Here is an 8,096-nt window from a genome sequence, read left to right on the forward strand (position 1 = left end):
CCACCCTGGGCTGGTACTGGTGGTGCCGGCGGCCGAGCAAGGGGTGTGCCGCAGTTCCCACGTCCCAGCGCCTTTCCCGGGGTGGTTTGGCAGACGAAGCGAGCCGGGGAGCCAGCCCCTTTCCCCGGCACCAGTTCTGCCCGTTCCTCTGGCTTGGCCGGGCCCAGGAAAGCCGGCGTCTCCCCTCACACCTCCGTCGCAGGAGCTGCGCTCCTGCTGTCTCCCTTGGGGTTTGATTTCCATGCCAGTTGATGTGGCCCCATCCATGAGGGTTTTGGGAAAGGAGGAGGAGGGAAGATGCCAGAGGTCGAGGTTTCACTCCGCTCCCCGTCCCGCAGCACTGCCAGGCCCTCTCCCGCCCTCCCTGGGCAGCTCTCGATGCCTTTTCCATTTGCATAACTAATCAACGTCTTGGGAACCCGCTCATTACCGCCGCGGCAAAATACACGGCAAAGCCTCGCTCAGCATCGGGGAACTGCTCATTTCTAACAAGAGCTGCCCAAACTGCCCGGCAAAGATCGGGGCTGGTGGAGGGGAGGATGCTCTGAGCCATCTCCCCCAGCGCGGGGGGACAAACCTTAAATAAACCCCACGGGAAACTCCGTTCCCAGCAGGAATGGTTACGCTGGGACCCCAAAACCCCTTTGCCAGGTGGCGGTGGGATGTGATGCAGCTCAAGGTGTCCCCAGCACTGGGAAATGAAAGCCCCTAACTGAATTTGGCAGGCTGTCTCGGTGCCAAACGCTGGAGATTAGGGATAATCTCATTTAAAGCATTACTAATAAAAAGTTACTAAATTTGTCCATCTTGAGGGGTTTCCCTGGTGGGTTGGGGTGGGTTTTTTTTCGCCGGCATGAAATTGCCCCAAACCGGGTCTGGCATCTCCAAAAAAGCATCAGGGTGATGGGTGGGGTGAAGGACTGGCCGGGGTTTGTCTCATTTTCCGCCGGCGCATCCCGGTGTCACCCGAAGGACCGTCACCCGCCCGCCGGGGGGATGTCCTCGGTTAATCCAGAGCGATGCGCGCCGTTACCATGCCTCCGTTGAAAATATTTCAGATCTCGGCTGTGATGTTAACAGCTAAAATGACTCGGGAGCAAATTGCTGGGTGGATGCTGGTGGATGTGCTGCCCTGTCCGGCTGGAGGAGGAGGAGGATGGGAGGAAGGAGGTGTCTGCACTAATTAAACCCCCCAAGTGTTTTTTGCAGCGACCTGTTGCATGGTGGTGCCGAGCTTGGCCAGGCAAAGGGGGTTTGCAGCCCGCAGCGCCATCGTGCAAGGTTGGAAATTGGGGGAAAACCAGATCCTGGCACCAGTTTTATCCTATTTATTCCCATGGGAGTTGCATTGCTCAGAGCAAAGGTCGGATCCCGGCAGCCTCCGGCTTGGTGCTGCAATAGGGCTCTCGGCTCACGTGTGGCCTTTTCAGGAAGAGACAAGCTCCAGCAAATATCACAGGGATGGGGATGTCGGGTCCGTGGTTGCATTTTCTGCCGGGATTCAGCATCTGGTTTATCCATCCCTCTGGGCATTACATGGGCCTGGGGCTCCTTGGGTCACTCTGTCTGCTGCAAATCCCTTTGGAAAACAGTTTTTACCAGGATGCTCCTGGGAAATCTTTGGGACCTTGGAGTTTGTAGAAATTTTGCTGGTGATTTGGCTGGGAATAGGCTTGGAAAGCTCCAAAGCTGGAGCATCACCTCTAAGCCCTGGATGGGGAAGGCTTTGGGGGAATTTGCTTTCCTGCTCCCCTTTTTCCTCCCCCCCCCCAATACACCTGTGCAGAGACAGGAGCTGATTCCATCAGGGCTGTTTTAAGGACTCCAGCCCTGGCTTAACCTTTTCACCGGCCCATTCCCACTGCTTTTCCCATGGGAAAATGCCCCCCCCCCTTTTCTCACCGGGGCCCAGATTTTGGGGAGAATGGGGCAGCTGGGCGACATGTGGGTTCTTGTGCAGGATTTAAACCTCACAAAGCTCTGATGTCCCCAAATTAACAACGTCCCCAAATTAATGAGGGCCCCAAATTAACGAGGGTGCCGGGGGTTTAACATCAGGAAAATATTTTGGGGGAGGGGCAAAGCGTGGTTTTGGGGATCCCCTGGCTGCTATAGGGGGCCCGGCCCCCGCGTGTTGCTGTTCCCACCCCCCAGCGTGGGCTGCTGCCTCAGTTTCCCGGGGGGGGGGGGACACGACGGGGGTTTGGGGGTCCTGTTACCCAGTTTTTTGGGAGTGAGGGGGGAGCGGCAGCGGCGGGGCCGGGGGGGGGGGAGTCGCGGCGTGGAGAGGAGGCGCCTCCCCTGCATGTCCGTGTGTCCGTCCGTCCGTCCGTCCGTCCGTCCCCCCCCCCCGCTGCCCCTGCTCCTGCGCAGCGGCCGGGATCGGCTCGCGGCCCCGGCGGGGGGAGCGGGCGGGCGGTGTCGGACTGCGTGGGGAAGGGGGTACGCGCGTGGAGGGGGGGGGGAGCTGCACGGAGGGGGAAGGAGGAAGGGGGGGAAGGGGAAGAAGGAGAAGGAGGAGGAGGAGGAGCAGGAGCAGGAGCAGGAGCAGGAGCAGGAGGAGCGGGGGGAAGAAGGGATGCGCCGGTCAAACACCCCCCCGGCTGCAGCAGGGCGGCGGTGAGGGAGCGTGGAGGAGAGGGAGACAAGATGGCTTCCTCCTGAGGGCCGGATCCGTGCCGGGGCCCGGCGGGGGCTGCGCGGGGGCAGCGGCGGGGGGAGCGGCGAGGTAAGTACCCCCCTCCCCAAAATACCCCCCTGCATCCCCCCCGTGCACCCCCCCCGGACATGCAGCCTCAGGGGCGGGCCGGGGTGTGTGTGTGAAGCCCCCCCCCCCCGCGGTGTTTGCGCGTGTTTTGCGGCCCCGCGGGCGCGGAGGCGCGGCGGGGCCGGGAGGACAAAGCGGCGGGGCCGGGGGGGGCACACGCAGCGCCCGGCCGGGCCCCGGCTCTGCCCCGCTCCCCTGTTGGCTGATTTTTGACTATTTTCCCTCTTTTATCCCTTTTCTTTCTCTCCAGCAGCTGGGGTGGGGGCAGATGGGGGGGGAGAAAGCCCTAGCGTGACCCCCCCCTTCCATCTTTATTACCCCATTGCTTTTCAGCTTTTTAAAAAAATTATTATTTTTATTAATCCTCTCCCCTCCCTCCATCCTCTAAATGTGCTGAGCTCAGAGGTATGGCGGGTGATGCTAACAAGGGCAATGAGGCTCCCCTGGCGTGACGTCACCCTGACGTAACCTGGCAGCTGTCATCCCTCGCCGTGACGAGGACACGGGGTCCGGCGAGGTCAGCCCCCCCTGCTTTTCGTCACACCGCTAATAACAGGGGTAGGATGGAGGTGGGGAGAAAAGGCGGCTTGTCCTCCCCGGGGAGGGTCTCATTCACCATCCGAGGCGGCGATTTGGGTTATCTCAGTGCCAAGAGCGGTGTGGTTTGGCAGCAGGCAGGATCTGACCAGCTGTGGATGCTGGTGGCATCAGGGGACATCTCCGAGGTCAGGGAGAGCGTGCCAAAATGCGTGGCTGCCCCGAAGTTTTGAGTCCACGGTGAGTGGCTTTGGCACCACGTGTTTTCGAGGGACAGGGATGCTTCAGATCTCGTACCCGGGATGCACCCGGCATGTGCACCTGCCTGCCCGCCAACGCCGGAGCCACCTCCGGATCCGCTGATGCTTTGCAAAATAAGACCCCTTCATAGGCGCTGAGGTGCCAGGATGCGGCGAGTGCCGGTGCGGCCCCGCGGTTGCATCATGCCGGGGAGGGATGGGCAGTGCCAGAGCAGAGTCCTCTCAGGTTGTTACAGTGGCCCCATAAACGAGCCCTGCTCTTGGTCTTTGGCACCTAATTAGCTGTGACGAGGTTTGTTTTTCAGATTACTGACCTGGACCCTTTATCGCAGGTAATTAAGGGGAGAGGTGGCTCGGAGGAGGAGCCCGTGGGACCTTGGGAAAGCAAAACGTGTGTCCCCCCCAGCCTTTCCTAGTGGGGCTTTGCCGGCCCCGCTGGGGATGGGGACGGCGAAGCGGTGGCGCAGTGCCTCTGGGACACATGGTTGTGCTGCGGCTCTGTGTTCCAAAAAGCCTTTCCCGAGGTGTTCCCTGTGCTGGCACACTGGGAGTGAGCTGTCCCTGTGGCACTGGGGTCCCCGGTCCCCTGCCTGCATGTGCTGGGGTCCCCAATCCCTGTCCCCATGGCATCAGGGTCCTCGGTCCGCTGCCTGCATGTGTTGGGGTCCCCGGTCTCTGCCCCATGGCATCAGGGTCCCTGGTCCCTTGCCCACATGTGCTGGGGTCCCTGGTTCCCATCCCTATGGTGCTGTGCATGTGCTGGGGTCCCTGGTCCCTGTCCCTGTGGCATTGGGATATTCAGATTCCTGCCTGCATGTGCCAGGGTCCCCGGTCACCATCCCCACAGCATCAGGGTCCCTGGTCCCCTGCCTGTGTGTGCTGGGGTCTCTGGTCCCCATCCATGTGGCATCAGGGTCCTCAGTCCCCTGCCTATGTGTGCCAGGGTCCCCTGTCCCTATGGCATTGTGTGTCCCTGTCCCCATAGCATCGAGGTTCCCGACCCGCTGCCTGCGTGTGCTGGAGTTCCCCAGTCCCCATCCCCACTGCATCAGGGTCCTTGGTCCCCTGCCTGTGTGTGCCAGTGTCCCCATCCCTATGGCAGTGGTGTCCCTTGTCCCCTGCCTGTGCATGCTGGGGTCCTTGCTCCTTGTTTCTGCAGTGTTGGGGTCCCCGCTCCCTTCCCTGCATGTGCAGGGGTCCCTAGTCCCCATCCCCGTGCCATCAGGGTCCCCAGCCCCCTACCTGCATGTGCTGGGCCAGCGCTGAAGCCCACTGTCCCTGTCCCCTTGCTGTCCCCACCACGGCTCGGGATGCGGGCTGGGATGAGAGTGATGCACCCCAAACCCAGCCTTTCTGGGGACCAGTCCCCCTTCTCCCCTCCTCTGCCAGCTCTTTAATCTCACTGTTTTGAGCTCGGTGCAAGAGGGTGCCAGACCATTTTTGAGGATGAAAGAGCTTTTTTTATATCTCCCCCCCGGGCCAGAATCCAAGGGGAGATGAAATGAAACGGGAAGAGGCTGGAGGTGAAACAGCTGCGATTGGCTTCATCCCCGCTCCACATCTGCCCGCCACACCACTGCCAGCTCTGCAAACTGAGCTCAACCCCAATTTTCTCCTCTCCCCTGGGGCCAAAACCCCATTTCCATGGGAGCTGGGATGCTAGGCGGTAGTGGGACAGGGATGGCAGTGCACAGGCAGCGGGGATTTGCAGGCGGGGTTCTGCCGGGTTGTCGGAGGGAGTCGTGTCGTGGGGACAATGTGGCATGTTTGTTTGCTACAGCTAAAATGGCAGTTCTTAAGTGGAAAAAAAAAAAAGAGAGAGAAGTGCTTCTGCACATCCAGTCACCGCATCTTTTGATTAAATGAGATTTTGCTGTTGAATGGGGGAGCTGGGGACCACGAGCTCCCGAGCCTGCAATTTCCATCGCAGCCAAATGAGGGGGAAAAAAAACCTCTATCCACCCCAAGCCCTGAAAATGCTGTAAAAAAACTGGATTGGAACAAGTTTTAACTGCTGCAGTCATCAGCACAGAGGCTGGGGGATGCTGTGTAATGGCTGGAGGGTTCGTCACCGCAGAGCTGGTGGCTGCTGGTGGCACGGCCCCAGTCACCGCAGACCCCTGCTTCCCAGCCTGGCCAAAATGGGTGGAAGAGCATCCTGGGAGCTGTGGCCCATTGCAAATGCTGTGCTGGAAGGCGATGGGATGCAGGAGGGGGACGAGCAGCAACAGGGCGAGGGGCTTTAAAGACCCTGAGCCTCTTACAGACCCCAGTTGGTGTTGCAGTTGAAGCCATTGCATTTAAGGCCATTGTACTTAAAGCCGTTGCATATAACGCCGTTGCATTTAAGCCATTGCACCTAACACCATTTTATCTAAAGCCGTTGCACGTAAAGCCATTCCATCTAACACCATTGCATTTAAAGCCATTGCACTTAATGCCATTGCATTTAAAGCCCTTGCACGTAAAGCTGCACCAATTAAAGCCATCACAACACAAGCCTTTGCAGCGGGGCTGACTTCTCCCACCCGTGCCGGGTGCCTCGCTGAGCCTTCCCCAGTTGGGTAGTCGCTGCCTGTCCCTTGCCCGTCCCCGTGCTCCTCGCCTGCAGCCGCTGGCAGCCGGTGCTGCCGGCCGGAGCACGCTGCCTGCCCGCACGTGGCTTTTTTTAGGTTTACAAACATGACGGCCCCATGCATGTGCCGCTTCCCCCCCTCCTTCCCCGTGAGTCATCAACCCCGTCACCGGGCGTCACCGGGCCAGGGAAGCCAGAGGTGGCGTCAGTGCATCCCCCACGGCACTGATGACCCCAGTGGGGGGGAGGAAGCAAAATTAGATTTATTTTTTTTTTCCCTTTTTTTATCATTCCCATTCCTCTTTCGGCGAGTGAGATGCGGAGGATGTGGATGGCGACTGCGGCAGCCATCCCGGCTTGCGGGTGGTCCATGATGGAGTGTTTTCGGAGAGGACCGCAGCACTGGTTGGAGGGTGGGAGAGCTGGAACACTGCTGGCTTCCTCGCCCAGCCAGTGGCCGTGTTTCAGTAGCCTTGGATTCAAAGCGATGCTGATCGGCACGGTTTTGGGGATGGGTAAGCTTTCGGGGGGGGAAAGCCGGTGATACCCCAAAATTGAGGCAGAGGTGCTGGCAAAAGCCTCGCTGTGTGGCTCCCTGGGGCCCGGCAGTGCCAGTGCTGTGGCTGCCAGTGAGTGCAGAGGTGTCGAAGCCCCTGCGGCTGAGCTCATCACTGGAGCCGGTTGGCGTCAGGGCTGAGGTGGCTGTGGTGACTCAGCAGCACTGGCACTGACTCAGCGGCACTGGCCCCCGGGGGAGGCAGCCGGGATGGGGGAGGCTTTAAATTTTGGTGGAGAAAAAGGGGATTTTTTTTTGTACAGTGTGCTGCAAAATGGTTTTGCCGGTGCCGAGCTGGTGTTGTGCCGCCAGCACGCGTTTTCCACCCTGTGCGTCTTCCTCTGGCCTTTGGAAAAGGGATTTCATCCAGAGGGCTCGCGTCTCCCACCCGCTGCAAGATGCTTTTCCCCATGGGGGACAGGTCGTGGCAATGAAACCAGCTCCAGGTTTGGCAGAGCCGGCGTTTTCCCTGCTTCCAGACGGGGCAGGGCCGGGCTCCCACTCATCTCCCGGCTCCTGCCCGCCGGCCATCGCGCCGCCGACTTGTTTGTGCTTGCCAGGTGGGAGGGTGGTGGTGCGCACGGTTCTCCTCCTACTCGTACTCCTCTGCTGAAAGGTCGGGCTGTGCGGCACGGCAGCAGTGGCACGAGGAGCCCCCACGTCTGGGGACGACGACTGCAGCATCCCCCAGGTACGATGGGACGGGGATGGGCTGGAGGGGAGCCGAGCACCCATGGATGCTGGGTGGCACATCCTCAACTTGCACCCAGGGGCCAGGAGCGTGCTCGAACCGGCAGGGCAAAGCCTTGAAAATTGGGGTGCAGTTTGGTTAGTGCATGGGTGCAGGGTGGCTTTCTTTCTCGCTCCCCAAAAACTGGCTTTTCCCTCCCAATTTGCAACGCAAAGCAATCAGGCAGGGAGGAAATGTCCCCACTGGGGGGGGGCGGTGGGGCCAGCAGGGGACCAAGCCTGGTCCCAGGGGGGACGCTGGCAGCGGGGCTGCGAAATCCGGCCCAGCCCCGCGGGGGCGGCTGGGCTGGGGCTGGGCGAGAGGAGAGGCAAGGCCCCAGGCCTTTCTCCTGTGGCCCACGTGCTTCCCCCTTCCTTCTTCCTTCCCAGGTGGGTCTTTTTTCCTTCCCGACACTGTCCCTTTCCCTTTCTTCCCCTTCTTCCCCTTGTTTCCCTTCCTCCCCATCTTCCTCTTCTTCCCCTCCTTCCCCAACCCCTTTCTCCCCTTCTTCCCCTTTCTCCCCATTTCTCCTCATCCCCTTCTTCCCTTTCCTCACTTTCTCCATCTCCATCCCCTTCTTCCCCTTCTTCTCCCCCATCCCCTTCTTCCTCTTCACCTTCTTCCCCTTCCCCTTCCCCTTCCCCTTCCTCTTCCCCTTCCTCCCCATCCCC

The sequence above is a fragment of the Platalea leucorodia genome (assembly GCF_965183815.1).
Source record: "Platalea leucorodia genome assembly, chromosome: W".
NCBI lineage: Eukaryota > Metazoa > Chordata > Aves > Pelecaniformes > Threskiornithidae > Platalea > Platalea leucorodia.